Source organism: Diceros bicornis, unplaced genomic scaffold (genome assembly GCF_020826845.1).
Source record: "Diceros bicornis minor isolate mBicDic1 unplaced genomic scaffold, mDicBic1.mat.cur scaffold_283_ctg1, whole genome shotgun sequence".
Lineage (NCBI taxonomy): Eukaryota > Metazoa > Chordata > Mammalia > Perissodactyla > Rhinocerotidae > Diceros > Diceros bicornis.
The window spans coordinates 165,108-186,700 of NW_026691157.1; the positions used below are offsets into that span (position 1 = coordinate 165,108).

The following is a 21,593-nucleotide window of genomic DNA, read 5'->3' on the forward strand; positions in this document are numbered from 1 at the left end:
CAGAGCCCACAGCTTTGGTGTGGGGCTGACTCCTCCCTAGGACTAGGGTGTTCTAATTCCTCAGTGTGAGCTAATCTGCATATTCCAAACCCCCGATGTCCTAGGACAGGGGGTGTCAGATGGCCCTCTCTGGTCCAGCAGGATCCAGGCACAGGACCCTTTATGGGACAGGAGGAGGAGCCGGGTGTACACGGGGTTCTTACCTGCCAGACCTGGAGTTCTGGGGAGTGGAGCTGAGTGAGGCCACAGTGCAGGAGCCGCTGACTGGGTTTGAGGCCACCTGGGAGGAGAGCAGAGTAGGAATGGGCATGGGGGACGGTCTAGACAAGACCTGCCCCCTCATTTGTATGCTGCATCTCTGTGCCTTGACACAATCTGCTCCTCAAGTCTCGTTACCAAGAGCTGATTTCTTCCCTCATCGTATCTTTTCTTCCTTCTTCTTATATTGTTAAATTATTTTAAGTTAAATTTCGCTGGGTTTTCTCTCCCATACATTTAAAATTATTCCTTACTGATTCTTAGATGGAGACTATGATTTCAGTGAGTTACAATGAGAAATGAAGGAGTTCAGGGGTGATAACTGTGGACCTGAGAAATTTAAATGATGGCATGGGGCGTGGTCCATGATCTTCAGGACAGCCATATGATAAGCCACATGATAATCAGAATTTTTAAGACAAGGTACTGTTAGGTTTTATGGTTTGAGTGAGAACAAAGGGAGAGGCCTACAATTGACACACAGTTTACCAACAGCAGAGAACCCTCCCTCACCTCTTCCAGCTCCTGGTGGTTCCTGCTTCCCTGCCTTGTGGCAGCAGATCTCCAATCTCTGCCTACGTCTTTCACATGATCTTCTTCCCTCCATGTCTCTGTGTCCTCATCTCTTCTTATAAGGATGCCAGTCACTGAATTGAGGGCCCACTCGTTTAATCTTCTCAGCAATCCTGGAGGTAGATACTGTTGTTATCCTCATTTTATAGGGAGCCTCAGAGGGGTAAGTTAACTTGTCTAAGACTGTACAGCTAGGCAGAGGCAAAAATCAAACCCTGACCATTTGGCCTCAGCAGCCATACTGTTAGCCATCTTGCTGCACTGCCTTATAAGTGAGCATGGGTGAAAGGCTCTTCAAAAGTTGGGAGGAATTCCTGATCAGATAAAAACATCCTAGCTACATCATGTGAAATATTTCAATTATTTATTTAGATTCTGCATTTTTATCTAACTCTGGGAGCTAGTGAAATGGTCTCCCTTAGTGCTGTAATATTCCAGCTGAATCAGGTGAGCCATGAAAAGCAGAGTGCCCATCTCTAAACTGCTCACATTTCCAATAAAAGGAGCATCCATTTGAGTTGGCTTTTTTGGAGAGAAGAAATACCTTCAAGCTCCACTGAAGAAAACTTCAAGCAAGAAGACAGATGTGTGCCTAGTGTGCAGTGGCTTTGGCTGTGGATTTGAGCCATGTCAGGAGAGGTGGTGGAGCTGTGAGCGGAAGAAGCCCCACGGCAGGAGAGGCACCAGACAAAGACACCCCAGCGTTACACGGTGGGAAGAGTTCCATCCTGAGAGGACAGCCTGCAGCTCCCAGGATCTGAGTAGTATTCATAAGACCAAGGCAGCCACTGTAGAGCCCAGGCTTATCTCCAAGGGGTGAAGTGACCCGTGTTCTGGAGGGGACACCTGGTTAAAATAAACATCCTGGCAAGGGGAAAGGAGTCATAAGACTATCCTGAAGTGCCCATATTTAAAGAGGAAATGACTTAGGTTGGAATTGCCGGGAAGCAGATCCTGAGACAAGGATTTGAGTATAAGTAGTTTATGTAGGAGGTGGTCCCAAAAATCCCAGATAGAGGAGCGAGGAAAGTGACAGGGCCGATAAAGAGTGTGACTGAGTAGGTTACTTCTGTGAGCAGCTGGAGCTCAGTCCCCTTACGGAACCTTGGAAGACTGTAGAACATGCCTCAGAGTTATTGCACACGGGGGTGGGAAAGGGAGGCGTTTACCCTTCCCCTCCCGTCTGTCACTGACTGAGTGTTGTGCCTGGCTCCACTTCTGGCAGCTGCACAGCAGCGAGGGAAGTGCTCCGGCCAGGAGGCATGGGTGCTTGTAGGAGGACACTGTGGGCATGTACTGGGGTGGTGAGGGCCCCAGGGATATGGGCCTGGCCCTGTCATACTCGCTACAGGAAAGAACAGTAGGGGAAGGGGGTGAAGGAGTTGGGTTCTTACTTAAAGTTGTCTGTATAAGCCTCAGTTTCTTACCCTTGCTAGCCCACAGTGCTTCCTTCACCAACAGTCCCCTTGAATCACTGCTCAGTTATACACAGTGCACAAGAATCTCCCTAATGTGGGGCTCTGAGCGGTTGCCCAGGTTTCTAATACCAAGCCATTGTGCCTTCATGGGGATGGTGACCCCTCAGCTCTGCCATCCTCAAAGATGTGACTTCATTTGACCCAGAGCGACGACAAGTCGAAAGGTAGTCTCTCTGTGTTCAGCTGGACCTCTTTTATCTTAATAGCTTTTAATTCATGTGTGTTTCTATTCAGAAAACAATTAGAAATTAAACTGAATACACAAACAGTTTTTCAAGTCCTGGCCCTAAAACTAGATCTGCAGGCCTGTTTTCAGGAGAGGGTAGTAACTGCTCTTCTCTCCAGGCTCGCTAGACCATGAGCTCCCGTGGGGCAGGGCCCAGGGCCCCTTCCCCTGCTACACCTGGTGAGTGAGAATGGCCCGCTGACTTCAAAGAGGGAGAGGAGACAGCTGTTCTCTTTGAGCCAGGTGTGCATGCCTCCCATTTCACATGGAGTTAGAGGGCAAATGAAGTTTGAACTCTCCACATCCTGCTTCCTTTTAGGGGTGCCTTCCAGGTGGGTAGTGGGGAATGTGGCTCAGATTTACAGCTAACACTTACATTGGTCTTACTGTGTTTCAGGTACTAAGGTCTTTATATATGTGTGTATATAAATATTTATAAATATACACACAAACATAAACATATACACACTCTCATTGCAACAACCTTACAAAGTAAGAACTATTTTTGTACCCATTTTACAGATTAAGAAACAGAGGCCAAAGAAGTTAGGTAACTTGTTCCCAGGTCACACAACTGGTCGGTAGAAGAGCAAATCTCAGCAGACTGGTTCAGAGCCTTAATTAATAAATATATCTACTCACTTTTCAGTTACTGGAAGAAAGATTTCACTTAGGAAAATGATGAGAGGGAGCCTTTCTTTAAGGGATTTAGCTTCTCTCGTAGTCAAGAAAGAAAATAACAATAAAGTCTTACCTTTTGTGGAAATGTTTGGCTACCCAACTATCGTTCCTTTCGCCTTCTCTGTGGTGAAATTATGGGACAAGTGTGTTAGGTGTCAAGGCTCTTACAAGCGAGAAAGCTGTGTTCATACATATAGGTGCACATCTTACAGTGGAGTGATGGGGAAGAGAGGAAAAGTGAACGAGAATGGGAAAAGGAAACATAAGTCGATTTTGCATGAGGCAGATAAATTTTGTGAGTAACAGTTTCTTTTCTCCTTTTGATAGTACAAGGGATTACAGAAGCCTCCACAGGAGAACAAATATTGATTTCTTGTTCTTTAGAAGACTTTCCAAATTTTGTGTACTTATGTTCTATGAAATACTGTATTAGTAGAAAAGGACAGCCTGCTTCATATAGTCTGAAAAAAAATGTTAGTGCCTAGAACTTTTTTTGGAAAGGAATCTAGCAATAACCATCACAGTTAATAGCCATATATACTTTATCCCAGCAATCCAACTTTTGGTAATCTATGCTCTAGGAATAGAAGCTCTAGTTAATTTAATAATGTTAATATAGTGAAAAAAAAATTAAATATATGAGGAAGGAATGGACAGGTGGTTAATCCATTTTAGGAAAAAGGAGCCTGCCTGTGGATGAGATTGCTTTTTTAATTGTGGTAGAGTATGAGTTGCTTTTATCTTTACTCAGGTCTCTCAGAATTAGAAAATGGAGTTGGTGTTCTGTCTCTCTGTGGTAATTCTTTAGTGAACAGGGAACTCTAAGAGACATAGTTATATCCTGAGTCACCCTATTTGGGAATTTCCGAGCAGATACAGGGCATATTAAACTGTATTATAAAAGAATGAGCAGTTACCTTGATATTCTCAGACACTTGTTAAGCTTCTGTTCTTTACTTGAAACCAAGACTTAACTTGTATTGTTTTGATGAAGGCAGTTGCTTTGGCCTAGAGGTATTGGGGAAAATGTTGAACAAAAAATGTTCCATCATTTTTTGAAAATCACCTACTGGTACAATTTAGGAATGCTGAATTTCTCCTGAAGCTTCTGTCTGCTTTTCTACTCTTCCCATTTACCCTACAGGGACTTGGTTTTATTTATCAGGTACAAGTTCCATTTAGAGTCTATTTTAGTAGATCTGGTTTTGTACTGGTTGTATTTAGTAAGAAATTAGACATAGACTTCAGATTCATTATTAGGGATTTTTATTTATTTTTTCCAAAAAGCTATGGTTCAGTAACACAATTTGAGTTTAAATGATTCAGTTTTGAGAATTGTAGCATAAGAAATGGGCACTGGAGTGCTTGTGTCTGGGTTTGAATCCTGTGACAGAGAGCAAATTGTTCAACCTTGCTAAATCTTGTAAGAGTGGGGATAATAATAATGGTTGTTTTGAAGATTAAAAAAGGTAATAGATATCTGCTTGACATCTGGTAAGTGCTTGACAAATGTTCACTGATCTTGTCACCACCACTCTTACCACTGTCACCATCATCACCATCTTTGTTCTCCACTAGGTTAGCCATACTTTGGTCCTGGCTTCTTGCCGCTGATCTAGGATAGTGGAGAGGCCAGCTCTGGGGATAGAGAGGCTAGCTATGAATTAAAGAAATGGGAGGTAAAGCCCCATGGTGGTAACAACTCGTAATATATTGATTTTATAGTGATTTATCCTACAAAATAACTTAGAATACATCCTTTGAAGCCTAAATTTAATGGATCCATTTTAAAATTTAGATAGTTCCAATGACTATTGGATTTAATGGCCAGAGACATCTCTTTGTGGCCTCAGTTGAGAAAATTTGGTTGTGTCTATAATCTATCACAGTGGCAAAAAGGAAAGAACAGTTACAAATCACATTGGTGTGGTGTCTTAGTTGGCTCAGGCTGCCATAACAAAATACTACAAACTGGGTGGCTTAAACAACAGAAATGTATTTTCTCCCTCTTCTGGAGGCTGGAAGTCCAAGAGCATGGTGCCAGCAGGGTTGGTTTCTGGTGAGGCCTCTCTCCTTGTGTTGCATGTGGCCACCCTCCTCTGTGTCCTCATATGGCCTCTCCTCTGTGCCTGTGCGTGGAGAGAGAGCGATCTCTGCTGTCTCTTCCTCTTCTAAGGACACCAGTCCTATCAGATTAGGGCTCCACCCTTATGACCTCATTTAACCTTAATGACCTCCCTAAAGGCCCTGTCACATTGGGGATTGGAGCTTCACCATAAGAATTTGGGGCCAGCACAATTCAGTTTATAACACATGGTAAAGTAAAATAATTCCTTCAGGATTGTTATATGTGTTTTTATTAAGGGATATTTTTGAAATCTTCTTAATGTAATTTAAGGACTTGTTTATGTGGAAACTAAAAAGTGATAATTATACTGTGTGAAAAGCTGAAAATTTAGTCTGACAGCTCTGTTTCCATTCTACATTCACCTTGATGCTTCCCAATTCCCTTGTCTGGGGAAAAAATATATTAAGAAAAAATTAAAATTTCCTCAGCATATTGTAAAACGAAGTATAACAAATATTTTTTCAAAGTACAGTAGTGGTCAAGATCCTCTTGCTTTGAAAATTCCGGTTAGTAATTATTAACCGAGACATCATTACAATAATTCTAAACTTGCTGATATCTCCTTATATATGTCCCCTCTTTTCCTCCAGCAAAGAGGAATGCCTGATTGAAGAAGTTACCTTCTGTTCCTTAATAAGTATTTTCAGTTGTCTTTGTTTGCTTTGCTATCACTTTCCCCAACTCTCAATATTTTTTAAGAAATTGCAGATGGGTAACTGTGACAGGAAAAGGAAGAACTGAACTAAAATCTTTGATTATAGATTTACCTCAAGCACTCAACTACAGAAAGTAATAGGAAGGCGTAAAAAAGTTGATCATTATGTCAGATCCTTAAATTCTGATACACGGTCCTTCTTTCGGCAATAACATCTGTCTCTCAAAAACCTGTCAATTCCTACTATTATTCTAGTGTCAACAATAATGTGAAACGCGACGTTCTCTCTTCAGCTTCCCTGGTTCAGAAACTGCTTTGAGAAGACACATAATTATGTTCAGAATGTTAAGATTCAAGACCACCCTATTTCCTGTTGCTAAGCACACAAACTGACCGACTATTTTAAAAAAGAAAAGAGACGCCTGTCTTTGTGCCTGTTCTCGGCAAGTGGGAAATCTGCCAACCTGCAAAAGCCCAGCTTGTATTTTGCTAGAGCCAATACTTTACTTTGCAAATGTTGAGCCCGTTCAAATGTAGCATTACCTTATGGTGAGCAGGAGTTAATTTTTGCAGATTTCTTGTACATTTTTTGTTATAAAAGTTTAAAGTATTGCTGGTGGGAATGTAAAATGGTACAGCCACTTTGGAAAACAGTTTGGCAGTTTCTCAGAATGTTCAACATAGTTACCATATGACCCAGCAACTCCACACCTAGGTATATACTCAAGAGAGGTAAAAACATATGCACACAAAATCTTATGTGCAAATTTCAAAGCAGCAGTATTCATAACAGCCAAAAAGTGGAAACAACTCAAATGTCCATCATCTGATAAATGGATGAACAAAATGTGGTATATCCATGCAATGGAATATTATTTGGCCGTTAAACGGAAGTACTTATAACTGCTACAGCATGGATAAACCTTGAAAACGTTATGCTGAGTGAAAAAAGCCAGTCAGGGGCTGGCCCAGTGGTGTAGCGCTTAAGTACACGCGCTCTGCTTTGGCGGCGCCGGGTTCGCAGGTTTGGATCCCAGGCACAGACCTATGCACTGCTCATCAAGCCATGCTATGGTGGCATCCCATATACAAAACAGAGGAAGATGGGGACAGATGTTAACTCAGGGCTAATCTTCCTCAGCAAAAAGAGGAAGATTGGCAACAGATGTTAGCTCAGGGCCGATCTTCCTCACCAAAAAAAAGAAAAAGAAAAAAGCCACTCAAAAAAGACCACCTATTACACCTATTGTATAATTTTATTGATAAAAAATGTCCAGAAGAGGCAAATCTTTAGAGACAGAAGGTAAGTGGTTGCTAGGGCTGGAGGTTGGGGAGGATGGGGAGTGATTGCTAAAGGGTATGGAGTTTCTTTCTGGAATGATGAAAATGTTCTAAAATTGATTGTGGTGATAGTGGCACAGCTTTGTGAATAAACTAAAAAACTGCTAAACTATATAGTTTAAAAAGATGAATTGTATGATCTGTGAATTATGTCTCAATAAAACTGTTTTTAACAGTTTAAATTAAGTTAAATTTGTTAAATTGGAAAAAAAAAAGCCAAGAAGACAGTGTTCATTTTCCTGGCATAATCCTGTACAAACAGATTTTGGGTAATTTCTTTTTCCTGTGTTTAGATTGATCTTTACATAGGTATAAGCATACTGAATATATAATTTTTTTTTCATTTACCATATTTAAGCATTTCCCTTGATGTGACATAGTCTTCATTTGCCTCATTTTTATGACTTCCTAGTCTTGCCTGTTTTGTTGTCATATAGGTCGCTTCCAACTTTTCATGATTATAAATAATGCTGCAAATGAACTTGTTTGTCCACGTAGCTTTTTTTTTCTGTTAGGTTTATTTCCTTACAATGTTTCCATGTAGAATTATAGAATCAAAGGCAACAAGGATATTTAGGACCCTTAATGTCTGACTCTTTTCCAAGAGGATTCTGCCTGTTTATTCTGCTACCAAGAATGCAAGAGCTTCTGTTTTACCTATCATTCATCAATACTGGGGGTTATAATTTTTTAAGTGAACTTTTCATTCCAGAATAATTTTAGGTTTGCAGAAAAGCTGCAAAGATAATATCAAGATTTCCCTTGAATCCCTTACTCAGTGTCCGCCATTGTTAACCTCTTACATTATAGTGCCACACTTGTCAAATCTAAGAAACCAACATAGGTACATCACTATTGACTAAACTCCAGACTTTATTCAGATTTCACCAGTTTTTCTATTAATGCCTCTTTGCTGTTCCAGGACCCAGTCCAGGATTGAGTGTTATAATTTTAATTTTAAAAAATTTAATGTAATGGGTATAAAATGATATTACATTATTGTCAGTCTTGTTTTTTGTTTTTTTAAGCCAAGTTTTTAAGGGAATATTTCTAACTATTTTGTTTGATAGGAGAAAGATTGGAAGTTAATTTCCCTCCCAATAAACTTAGTTTATCAGGGCTGGCCCGGTGGCACAAGCGGTTAAGTGCGCGCGCTCCGCTGCAGTGGCCCGGGGTTCGCTGGTTCGGACCCCGGGCGCGCACCGACGCACAGCTTCTCAAGCCGTGCTGTGGCAGCGTCCCATATAAAGTGGAGGAGGATGGGCATGGACGTTAGCCCAGGGCCAGTCTTCCTCAGCAAAAAGAGGAGGATTGGCAGACGTTAACTCAGGGCCCATCTTCCTCACAAAAGAAAAAAAAAAACTTACTTTATGAAAGTATTATTCCTGTCACTTAAAAACTAGAAACACACTTCTGTGGTCTTCCTGCCGAAAATGCATTACCGGAATGTAACGATGAGGAAACATCAGTCAAACACATATTGAGAGACAGTCTACAAAGTAGCCAGCCTATATTCTTAAAAAGATGTCAAGGTCAAGAATGACAAAGACAGACTGAGGAGCTGTTCCAGATTAAAAGAAATTTAAGAGACATGACCCTAGATTGGATCCTGAACCTGGAAAAAAGTTGGCTACAAAGGAGATTATTGGGCCAATTGACAAAATCTGAATGTGGACTGTGGAATGAAAAATAAGATTGTATCAATGTAAAATTTCCTGATTTTAATCATTGAACTCTGCTCATGAAAGAGAATGTCCCTGTGGACATTTGGAAATACATACTGAACTGTTTAGGGGGAGAGAAGGAAGATGTCTGTAACTTACCTTCAAATGGTTCAGGAAAAAATAGTATGCATATATATAAACATACTCACATGCATGTATGTAGAGGGAGAGAGAATGATAAAACAAATGGGGCAAAACATAAACAATTGTTAAATCCAGCTAAAGAGTATTAGGGAAGTTTCTTGTATGATTCTTGCAACTTTTCTGTAAGTTTGAAGTTATATCAAAATAAAAAGTTACCCCTCTCCCCCTCCAAAAAAGTAGAACTTTTTTCCCTATTGAGTCTCCTAAATAATTTTCTATTTATTCCTATTGGGTCTCAGCAGATCCTCAAATACAAGTTGCCTCTTTTGATCCTTATGGGGGAATAATGCACCAGACTGATTTTTATGCATAATTAAGGGTAATCTTTTTATAACTCCTGATTTATTACATGCCACTAAAATATAATGTTCTCATTAATTAGTGTATTACTAGAGTTTGTTGAGGACCCAGAGTTCCATATTCTAAAAAGTCTGGAATTCTTGGCAAAATGGCACTTAATAACTACTTGGTATCACAGAGAATTGTAACTTCTCCTGTTTTTAGGAAGTACCCACTGTTAACCGTGCTTTTTTGAATTGGTCATTGTTTTCAGTTCCTGTGGTTACGGAAGCATTTACTGTAAGTTAAATCATGGTTTTGTGCTACTTTTGTTGATCGCACCGGTTACCGTTTAGACTGTTGTTGTTTCTCTCCAGTTCTTGGCTCTCTGCATTCTTTGTCCAGTGGAAATGGGCCTGGAGTCTTCTGCCTCTCTTAGTGGGTCAGAGGAGTTTGAGAACTACTGGTTGCAAGGAGTAACTCAAGGCACTTCCTTTGGCCCTCCCAGGTGGCTTTCTCATCTCTGAGACAGGCCTACACCTTTGCTTTATGTCTTGGCCTTTAACAGACCAACAAAGACGGAGGGACTGCTGTGTACTCCCTGAGCTGGGTTAGTAATTTCTCTGGTATTGGTTCATCAACACTCCCTAAATGGGTCTTGAAAGTGAAATATCCAAGGCCTTCCAAACTCACAAGTCTGGTCACTGATTTGCCTCAGGTCTTCACTAAATGACCGCTATTGTGTACCTACTCTGAGTCCTCACATGCAGCTAGCTGAAGCTCAAGCACAGTAGCACATCACTTGGAGCCATCTTTATAAATAACTTATTTTGAGAATAGGAAAAATGAAAGTAGTTGTTACATTAGGGTACTGGTAATAGGTGATTTTTGCCTGTTTTAAAATTTGTCTTTGTTATTATATCAGCTTTTCAATTACAAAAGGAATAGAAGACACATTGTATCACAAATACTGTTCATATTGATAAATCAGAATGTTGATTAATATAATTTTGCTAATTAAACCATATGGTATAATGGAAAACGCTTAGTAATGACGTAATGGCCTCTCTGGATGGTGAAATTGCAATATCCTATAAGGCAATCTTGACCCAACAATTTTATTTCTAGGAAGCTGTCCCACTAATATTCTCACGTTTGCAGATAGACATACACTCAAGGATATTGTTGCAGCATGGTTTGCAGTGGTAGATGGTGGGAAACAAACCAAGGTCCATCAAAATGAGACTGGTTAAATAAATTATGGTGCATCTATAGAACAGGATAATATGCAGCTGTTAAAATTGCAATATAGTCTCTTTGCCAGTCCAACAAGTAAGAAACTTAGAAGTCACCACTCCATCCTAACAAGTAAAAACACAAACAAACCAAAAAATCAGCAACTCTTCTTCAGTCTGTCAGAGAAGTGAGATCATAGGGCAGTCCACTACTCCTAAAATTGGAGGGACTGCCAGGTGCATAGAGAAATCACAACTTACCAGAACAGAGCTGAAACCTCTACAATAACCAGTGCTGAGGGAGAGAAACCTCAACTGTAACTGACAAATTGCTGGAGGCTCAGTGTAAATAGGTTCAAGAGATTAAAAACTCCAGGGGGACTAGTCATAGGGAGACTCCCCTCTTTTGTGAGTTTACAGGTCCTCACAGTGAACATCGGAGAAAAATTCCCTCATAATTCAGGTAGAGGAATGGGGAAAAGGAACCATTTTTGAAATGCACTAGAGCATTCTGTTCTTAGCAGTATCTGCCCTCAGGAGAAGCTATTTAACCAGAACCTAACTGATCTAGGGGAAGGGAAATACCCAACTCCAGAAGGCCCTAGGCTTCTATGTGGAGAAAAGGAAATAACCAATTCCAGCCCCTTCTAGCCTTGAACCTAAAATTGCTCTAAAAAGATGATGTCTTAAAAATCAATTGACTTAGATGCATGGATTTATTTCTGGACTCTCAGTTCTGTTTCATTCATCTGTATGTCTGTCCTTATACCAGTACAGACTAGAATTACTCTAGTTTTGTAGTAAGTTTTGAAATTGGGAAGTGTGAGTCCTCCAACTTTGCACTTCTTTGGAAGATTTTTTTGGCTATTCTAGATCCCTTGTATTTCCACATGAATTTTAGTATCAGCTTGTCAATTTCTGCAAAAATGCCAGCTGGGATTTTGATAGAGATTGCTTTGAATCTGTAGATCAGTTTAGGAGTATTGTTGTCTTATCAATATTAAGTCTTACATTGCTTGTACACAGAATGTGTTTCCATTTGTTTAGGTCTTCTTTAATTTTTTTCTTCAATGTTTTATAGTTTTCAGTGTATTTGTCTTGCACTTCTTTGTTAAATTTATTCTGTTGTATTTTATTCTTTTTGATGCTATTGTAAATGAAATTGTTTTCTGATGTCAATTTCAGATTGTTTATTGCTAATGTATAGAAGTACATTATTTCTATTTATATATTGATCTTGTATCCTACAACCTTGCAGAACTTGTTTATTAGCTCTGTTTGTTCCTTGTGGAGTCCTTTATATAAGATCACGTTATCTTCAAATAGAGATAGATTTACAGTGATGCGTCACGTAACGATGGGGATATGTTTTGAGGAATGCATTGTTAGGCAATTTCAGTGTTGTGCGAACATCATAGAGTGTACTTACACAAATCTAGGTGGTATAGCCTACTACACACCTAGGCTATATGGTACTAGTCTTTTGGAACTACCGTCATATGTGCAGTCCGTCATTGACTGAAACATCATTATTCAGCACGTGACTACTTTTTCTTTTGCAGTTTAGATGCCTTTCGTTTCTTTTTCTTGTCATACTTCCTGGCTAGAATCTGCAGTACAGTGTTAAATAGAAGTGATGAGAGCAGACATTCTTGTGTTAATCTGAATCATAGGGAGAGAGCTTTCAATCTTTCACCGTTGACTATGATGTTAGCTGTGGGTTTTTCTTAGATGCATTTTATCAAGTTGAGGGAGTTCCCTTCTATTCCTAGTTTGTTGAGTGTTTTTTGCTTATCATGAACATGTTGGATTTTGTCAAATGCTTTTTCTGTGTCTATGGAGATAATTATTCAGAGGGATTGTCTTTTATTCTATTAATATGGTATATTACATTACTTGATTGTCATATGTTGAACCGACTTTGCATTGCTAGGATAAATCCTCCTTGATCATGGTGTATAATCCCTTTTATATGTTGCTGAATTTGGTTTGCTAGTATTTTATTGAAAATTTTTACATCTATATTCATAAGAAATATTGGTCTGTAATTTTCTTGTGACATCTTTGTCTAGTTTCAGTGTTAGGGACTGGCCTCATAGAATGAGTTGAGAAGTATTTCTTCCTCACCTGTTTTTGGAAGAGTTGATGAAGGATTAGTGTTAATTATTCTTTAAATGTCTGGTAGAATTCACCAGTGAAGCCTTTGGTCCTGGACTTTTCTTTAGGGGAAGTTTTTTGATTACTAATTCAATTGCTTAACTTGTTATAAGCCTATTTAGATTTTCTCTTTCTTCTTGAGTAGATTTTGTTAGTGTGTGTCCATCTAAGAGTTTGTCCAGTTCATCTAGGTTATCTAATTTGTTGGCATACAATTATTTTTAGTATGCCTTTATAATCTTTTTTATATCTGTAAGGTAGGTAACATAGTACCCATTTTCATTTCTGATTTACTTAGTAATTTAAATCTTCTCTCTATTTATTTATTTATTTATTTATTTGGTCAGTCTAGCTAAAGGTATCTCAATTTGTTGATCTTTTCAAAGAATCAACTTTTGGTTTTGTTGATTTTCTGTACTGCTTTTCTCTTCTCTAATTCATTTATTTCTGCCCTAATCTTTATAATTTTCTTCCTTCTGCTTGCTTTGGATTTAATTTGCTCTTCTTTTTCTAATTTCTTAACATGGAAGTTTAGGTTACTGATTTGAGTTCTTTCTTCTTTTTTGATATAGACACATACAGCTATGAATTTCCCTAGTCTAAGCACTGCTTCTGATAGGTTTTGGTATGTTGTGTTTTCCTTTTCATTCATCTCAAACTATCTTCTAATTTCCCTTGTGATTTTTTCTTTGACCCATTAATTATTTGAGTGTGTTTTTAAATTCCCACATATTTTTGAATTTGCCAAATTTCCTTCCTTTATTGATTTCTAATTTCATTCTATTGTCAGCAGAGTTCATACTTTCAATCCCTTTAAATTTATTGAGACTTCATTTATGGCCTAACATATAGAATGTTCCATGTGCAGTTGAGAAGAATATGTATTCTGCTGTTGGGTGGGTTGAGTCTTCTGTATATGTCTATTGGGTCTCATTGGTTTATAGTTGTTCAAGACCTCTGTTTCCTTATTGATCTTCTATCCAGTTGTTCTATCCATTATTGAATGTGGGGTATTGAAGTCTCCAACTACTATTGTTGAATTGTCTATTTCTCCTTTTAATTCTCTCAGTTTTCGCTGCAGGTATTTTAGGGCTTTGTTGTTAAGATATGTGTAGATATATAGATATAGGTATAGATATCTGTTTCTCATTGTTATAAATTTGTCATAAACTGATCCTTTTATCATTATAAAATGTCCTTTGTCTCAAGTAACAATTTTGTGTCTTAAAGTCTATTTTGTCTGATATTAATATAGCCGCTCTAGCTTTCTTTTGGTTACTGTTTGCATAGTGTATTTTTTCCATGAGGCTTTGTTCATATACCCTTTTCTGTCTCTTTGCTTGGAACCTCTTTGTGTCTTTGAATCTAAAATGAGTCTCTTTGGACAGCATATAGTTGGATCATGTTTTTTATCCATTCTACCAGTCTCTTACCTTAATGGTAGTATTTATTCCATTTAAACTTAATGTCATTATCGAAAAAGTAGGATTTGCATTTGCCATTTTGCTCTTTGTTTTCTATATATCTTTTTTTGTTCCTTTAATCCTCCATGCTGCCTTCTTTTGCACTAAATATATATTTTCTAGTATACCATTTTAAATCTCTGTCATTTATTTTGCTGTGGGTACCCTACTGTCATAATTAATATCTTAGCTTATAATAATCTAGTTTGGATTAATACCAATTTAATTTAAATAGCATACAAAAACTTTGCTCCTATATAGCTCCATTCTTTTCCCACTCCCTTGTGATGTTATTGTAATACAAACTATATCTTTATATCTTATATGCTACTCATCAACATAGATTTATAATTACTGCTTGATGCACTTGTCTTTTAAATTATATAGGAGAAGAAGAAGTTACAAACAAACAAAAAATATATTTATGCTTTGTTTTATATTTCCCAATGTAGTTACCCTTACTAGTGCTATTTATTTCTTACTATGAATGTGAGTTACTGTGTAGTGTCCTTTCATTTCAGCCTGAGGGATTCCCTGTAGTATTTCTTGTAAGGCGGGTATGGTAATGACAAATTTTCTCTGTTTTTGTTTAGCAAGGGATACCTCAATTTCTCCTTCATTTTTGAAGGAAAGTTTTGGTAGATATAGAATTCTTGATTGACAGTCTTTTTCTTTCAGCACTTTGAGTATGTTATCCTACTGCCTGTTGGCTTCCATGGTTTCTGATGAGACATCAACTGCTAATCTTATTGAGGATCCCTTATATATGAGGAGTCACTCCTCTGTTTTCACTTTCAAGATTCTCTCTTTTTCTTTGGCTTTCAATAGTTTGATTATGATGTATCTAGGTAAAGATCTCTGAGTTTATCATACTTGGACTTTGTTGAGTTTCTTTAAAGTGTAGATTAATGTTTTTCGTCAAATTTGGGAAGTTTTTGCCATTATTTCTTCAGAATTTCTTTCTGCACCTTTTTCTTTCTCTTCTCCTTCTGGGACTTTCATTGTGCCTATGCTGGTATGCTTGATGGTGTCCCACAGATCTCTCTCTGTTCATTTTCCTTCATTCTTTTTTCTTTCTTTTCCTCAGTCTGATAATCTCAATTGAGTTATATTCAAGTTTGTTGATACTTTCTTCTGCCTATTTATATCTGCTGCTGAACCCTTCTAGTGAATTTTTTATTCTGGTGATTGTACTTTTCAACTGCAGAATTTCTATTTGGTTCTTTTTTTTTTTTTTTTTTAATAATTTCTATCTCTTTATTGATAATCTCTTTTTGGACATTGTTCTCATACTTTCCTTTATTTTTTTAGACATGATTTCCCTTAGTTCTTTGAACGTATTTAAAATAGCTAATTTAAAGCCTTTTTCTAGTAAGTCCAACATCTGGGCTTCCTCAGGGATAGTTTCTTCTGACTGCTTTTTTTTTTTTTCCTGTGTATGGGCTTTAGTGTCTTGTTTTTTTTCATGTCTCATAATTTTTTGTTACAATTTGGACATTTGAAAATAATAAAATATGACAACTCTGAACATCTGATTCTCTTCCTCTCAGAGTTTGTTGTTGCTGTTTGTTTACTGACTTTCTGGACTAATTATGTAAAGTATTTTTTTGTCATGTGTGGTCACTGAAAGTTCTATTCACTTATTAGTGATCAGCTAATGATTAGACAGAGTTTTTTGAAATGCCTAAAACCAGTAAGTTTCACAGTCTTTGCCAAGGGGCTTTGAGTGTGTCTTCGGGCACACCTTCAGCCCTCATCCAGGCAGTTTACAATTCCACCTTGACCTTTGCTAAGTGCTTGCACAGAGCCTCAGGGTGAGCCTGAGGTGAGAGCTTAGGCCCTTCTCAGGACTTTTCCTGAGCATGCCCAAGGCCTGAGCGTGCAGGTGGCCATCTGGATTTCCAGGAGTGTGTTGGAGCTTTTCAAAGCCCCCTATGGACATCTTGTTAACCAGCTTTTCCTTTTAAGGTTTTTGGTTAGCCTGTTGTTTGCCCAACTGTTATCTACTGCCCAACTTTTATATACAGCCTTGATGTTAAACAATTGTCTCTGATTTTTTTTTTTTTTTTTTGTGAGGGAGATCAGCCCTGAGCTAACATCTGATGCCAATCCTCCTCTTTTTTCTGAGGAAGACTGGCCCTGAGCTAACATCCGTGCTCATCTTCCTCCACTTTATATGGGACGCCGCCACAGCATGGCTCGACAAACAGTGCATCAGTGCATGCTGGGGATCCGAACCGGCGAACCCTGGGCTGCCACAGCAGAGTGCGTGCACTTAACTGCCTGCGCCACTGGGCCGGCCCCTGTCTCTGATTATTTTTGACAAATACCCCCAAGGAGAAGGCTTTTTGCACTGTGTGAGCTCCAAGTCAAGTCAAATAAAGACAGTCTTGTGAGTGTAGCCTTCCAGGAAACCACCAGATAAGTCACGTAATGACAGTTCTCTGAGCATGGGGCGTTGAAGGAATTCCATCTCTTTTCCACTCCTTCCAGTAGCTGTTAGACTGCTGGGTTACAGGCTGTGGATTTTCAAAGTTACCGCAGACCTGAAGAGTGGGAAATGAGAATAGGACAAGTTAAAGCACCATAAAGTGTACTGTTCCTACCAAGATTCAGTTGTTTTTCTTGAGTAAATGCTCCCCTGATTGCTGCAAGCCTGTGGTTAATCTCCGGAATTCTAAGTTATTTTCCAGTGTCGAAGATGTTTTCCGGTGTCACTGTTTCTTTTATGAAACATAGAATTTTGAGAGGTTCTTATTCTACCATTTTCTCTGACATCTCTGTTCATTTGTTTTTAACATCAAAGTTGTTTCTTTTATTTTTTGGAATAGAAGAGATGGTATATTTGAAGAGAAGCAACACCTGATTCTGTTTCAGCTGTGTTTATGGCATTTTCTGTCTGAACATTTGGGCCTCAGTTTTTCCATATGCAGAAAAGGGGTGCAAATACGTCTCCCCATCTATTCTGTAGGGCTCTGTGAACTAAATGCTACTGTATATGTGGAGATGCTTTGGTCTCTTTGGAAGAAAAGCACTTAAATTCCTCAAGGCTTCAGGGTTGTTACTTCCAGTTCTGCTTCCCACTGCGTGTCCTTGATCAAGCCACTGAACCAATTGCTTCTGTTTCTTTTTCCACCTCTCCCCTCCCCTCTCTCTTTTCAAGGAAGAGACAATGTTCATTCTCCTGATAGACATGCCAGTAAATTTAAATTGCTTTAAATGTATTTAAAATTATTTGAAGATGTTCAGGAAAAACTGTTGTTGTTATTTGAGGTTGACTAGAAATTATGGCTGTTTGCACATATGCAGAATATTATAATGCAATCTTGAATGTGATTATTGGAGGGTTTTTTATATTACACATAATACCAGAAATAGAGTTTTGAAACCTCTGGTAGTCCTTTGTATGCATCTCTCTCTCTCCCTCTCCCTTTTTTTTTTTGCCATCAGGTACTTTCCTAGCTCCATCAAATCTGAGCATCTCTGAGGAAAGTGGCTAGAACTCACAGCTTTTTTTTTTGGCTTGTGCTAAAATATACATAACATAAAATTTACCATTTTAACCACATTTAAGTGTACAATTCAGTCGCGTTAAGTACATTCACATAGTTGTGCAATGTATGCATTTCTTTTTGAAAAATATAGATTCCATAGTTCCTTGACAATATTTGCTTTGTGAACCAACACTGTTTTTAAAATTAAAGAGTATGGACTATACCAGTTTTTTGCTCATTCATTTTGTAGGAAGCCATGAGTTTTATAAACATGGTAGCTGTTGATTTCAATGGTCATGCTTCCTTTACCTCATTTCATTTCTGAAAACAACCTAAACAACCTAATTGTTCATACACAATACATTTAACTCACGTCTCTTTTGGTGCTGCAGGTTGCAATGCAGGCAGGGATTAACTTGGGGACAGCTGTGTCAAGAGGATTGTATCAACCAGCAACAATCTTTATGGGCCGCCAAATGTCAGCCATCCCAAGCGCTGGAGATGTTAGTACAGAGCAGAAATCTCCCCAACCCACGAAGAACTTCAGAACAATTCCTGACCCACGTTCACAGCGACAGACAGCCAGAGCAGTGATGTGACAGACAGCTATGTAGTCTGCACTAATAGTGGCAGACAGTGCTTAAATAAGTCTGACAAAATAGATGGAAGGACATCTCTTCAGATTGGTGAGAAAACGCCAGTGACAGCCAGCCCATTGTCTGAGGAGGAACAGACTCATTGCTTGGAGATAGGAAGCAACTCACGTCACGGCAAGAGTAATTTATCTGAAAGCAAAAAGTCTGCTGAACTCCATTCCCTGTTACGGGGAAGATTACGTCCAGGGAGCAGAACCACTGATTTAAAGTGTGACAGTTCCAGCAGATCAGGGGCATCAGAGGGAGAAATACTGACACGGGAACATATTGAAGTCAAGGAAGACAGTGCCAGACTACCAGTCGCTCCGATATCAGTCTCAGAATACTGTGCATCTGAAAGTAAGTGTTCTCAAGAGAAGCATTCTGCTCAGGAAGGTTTCTCAGGTGGGGTGAGAGGCTGAGGTTGTTTGCTGATTTTTGTTGGTATTTAGTTTTTCTGGGTGGTAGTGGTCTTATGTAAGAACAAAGTATACTCTCTAATTTTATCTTTTGTCAAAAAACAAAGTACAGTGGTGACTTTGCCAACAAATTCCATTCTAATGAATTCTTAAATATGTATGTGGAAATATTCTTACAAGCGAATTCTCTGATTTTTAAACTCATTGTTATATTTTTAATATATTTAATAAAATATTTTTAATGAGTTTTTAAATACTGTAATTAATCATGGATTGTTTCTACATGTTTTAACTGATGAATAATCCCACTCCGTGAGGTGGAACGTCTTACCTCGCTTCTCCCTGCACTTAGTGATCAGTAGTCTCTTCATATCCCCTCTTCCAGATCATCCTCCTCACGGGGACCCCGAGGCACAGAAGCCCTTCAGGAAAATGCAGCAACAGCAGGAAGAGGAAAGTCTGAGCAGCAGCAGTGACCTCACAGTTGCCGTAAGTGAAGATGGTCTGATTTTAGAGAGTCCAGAACCACAGCCAGATCCGAGTGACAAGATGGAGGGAGAAGATGGAATAGAGGCCTTAAAATTAATCCACTCTGAGCAAGAAAGAGGTGCCCTATCCACCGAAAAACATAATTGTATTTTGCAAACTCTAAGCTCTCCTGATTCAAAGAAAGAATCCTCCACTAACTCACCAACAAGAGAGTAAGCCATTGAATTTTTTTTTACTATTCTGTTTTTAATTATAGACATTTTTAGAGATCATTCCACTGGGAATGTATTGTCGAACACTCAGTCATGAATGTATAAGTTCCTTACTCATAAATAATCTCTTAGCAAAGGTCTAATTTGCTTTCTTTTCTTTTTTTATAAAATAGCTTTAAAAGTCTGAATATCATTGAAATCATGGTGATTTGCAGTTTATAATTATATCCAAACAATCCCTGGTTAATTCATAAGTCATTCCCCCCACCCCTACCCTCCAGCCTTTTAAGAAAACAAATCATTTTGAAGTTGTGGTAACACAGAAGGTGACAAACGGTTAAACTTACTAGGAATTCAGCTTTAGAGGCTAGGAACTTTGTATCTAATTAATTTGCTTAATCCTAATATCCCTTACCATGGTGTCATTTTTGTCATACGATTAAATATGAGTTAATAAGTTCTTCTAAGTGTATATCTAAGCCAGCTTTCCTTTTCTGAATGTAAATATGAGGACACTGGAATCTTTAATGTTAAATAGGAACAACATCAGTGTTATACATTTTGAGCACTTATTATAATATCCAACTCATGAAAGCTCATGTATAATTTTTTATTATTGATTGGAGGTACTAGGTGGAATTGTGTAGAAAACATGGAAACTGTTGAAAACCAATTCTGCAATGAAAAATAACTCTAATAGCATCAAATCTCTTTTAGGAGTGGAAGGAACCTACGTAACAAACTAAGGTAGATCTCGCCTTTTAAAAATGAGGAAATCAAGGCTAGGGGCATAGGAATGACACGGAGGCCGTTGGGGCAGACCTTCCATACAGCCTGCCTCCCCAACCCACATGGCACCACTAGAATTTTCTGTTACACTGTGATGCCATCACTCTTTCTTTCCAACAGTCCCAGCAACAGTGAAAAGCCAAGTGGGCATCCTTGTATATGAGGGGATATGTTCTCTTTTAGAGCAGCGTTGCACCTTTAATGTATTGCCTCTTACCATTCATTATCTACTTATGGTGAAAATTTTAATTTATAGTCTGATTGACTTTAAAGTGATGTTCAAGAAATATTTATTAATAGCACATCCAAGTACAAAGTACTTGTACTGTGGATGGAAGAACCAACATGGTTCCTGTCATTGGGAAATTTGATTTATTAGAGTGGCAAGCCAAATGGATTTTTTTGTGTGTGTGTGAGGAAGATCGGCCCTGAGGTAACATCTGCCAATCCTCCTCTTTTTGCTGAGGAAGACTGGCCCTGGGCTAACATCCATGGCCATCTTCCTCCACTTTATATGGGACGCCGCCACAGCATGGCTTGACAAGTGGTGCGTCAGTGCGCGCCTGGGATCCAAACCAGGGAACCCCGGGCCGCTGCAGCGGAGCGCATGCACTTAACCGCTTGCGCCACCGGGCTGGCCCCACAATGGATTTTTCTAGTAAGAATACTTCTCTCATCAAAAAGGTACAGGTATTATATACTACATCATCAGAAACTTTATCACTAGAGATAGAATGTATCTGTTTTGGGTTTCGTATTTGCAGGCTTCTTTTTATAGCAATTCATTGGACCAGTAAGTAGTTTGGTGGATTAACTGGGGGACTAGTGTACTTACCCAGGACTCAGGCTTTTTCTGAGATGAAAAAAGTTGGGTATGTGTATAGAATTAAGAATGTTCTATCTCTCCTTCTCCTATATGACTGACTTTTTCCTATGATCTTAAAGCCAAGTTCCTTAGAATTTTGGGATATAGTTTTCCAAAATTTGTTAGAAAATATGGGCATTTGGGGAATTTTTGTATAGTTTGTCCTAATGGAATGGTCCCAGGATGAAAGGTCAGTCAGCAATGGTTGTTTTCTGTCTGTTACCAAATTTGAGCCCATTGATTTTGTGTGGTAAAAGTACTACCCAGGGGCCGACCCTGTGGCTTAGCGGTTAAGTGCGCGCGCTCCGCTGCTGGCGGCCTAGGTTCGGATCCCAGGCGCACACTGAC

General features: G+C 38.8%; 1 long non-coding RNA gene across 1 annotated transcript; it reads right to left on the reverse strand.

Annotated features, from left to right (window-relative positions):
• Window positions 1–798: 798 nt before the first annotated feature.
• LOC131402821 (uncharacterized) lies at window positions 799–10,240 on the reverse strand. Its single transcript, XR_009219000.1, has 3 exons — window positions 10,181–10,240; window positions 3,290–3,337; window positions 799–944 (listed from the first exon to the last, which is right to left on the reverse strand). It is a non-coding gene; the product is annotated as an uncharacterized LOC131402821 (long non-coding RNA).
• Window positions 10,241–21,593: the final 11,353 nt, after the last annotated feature.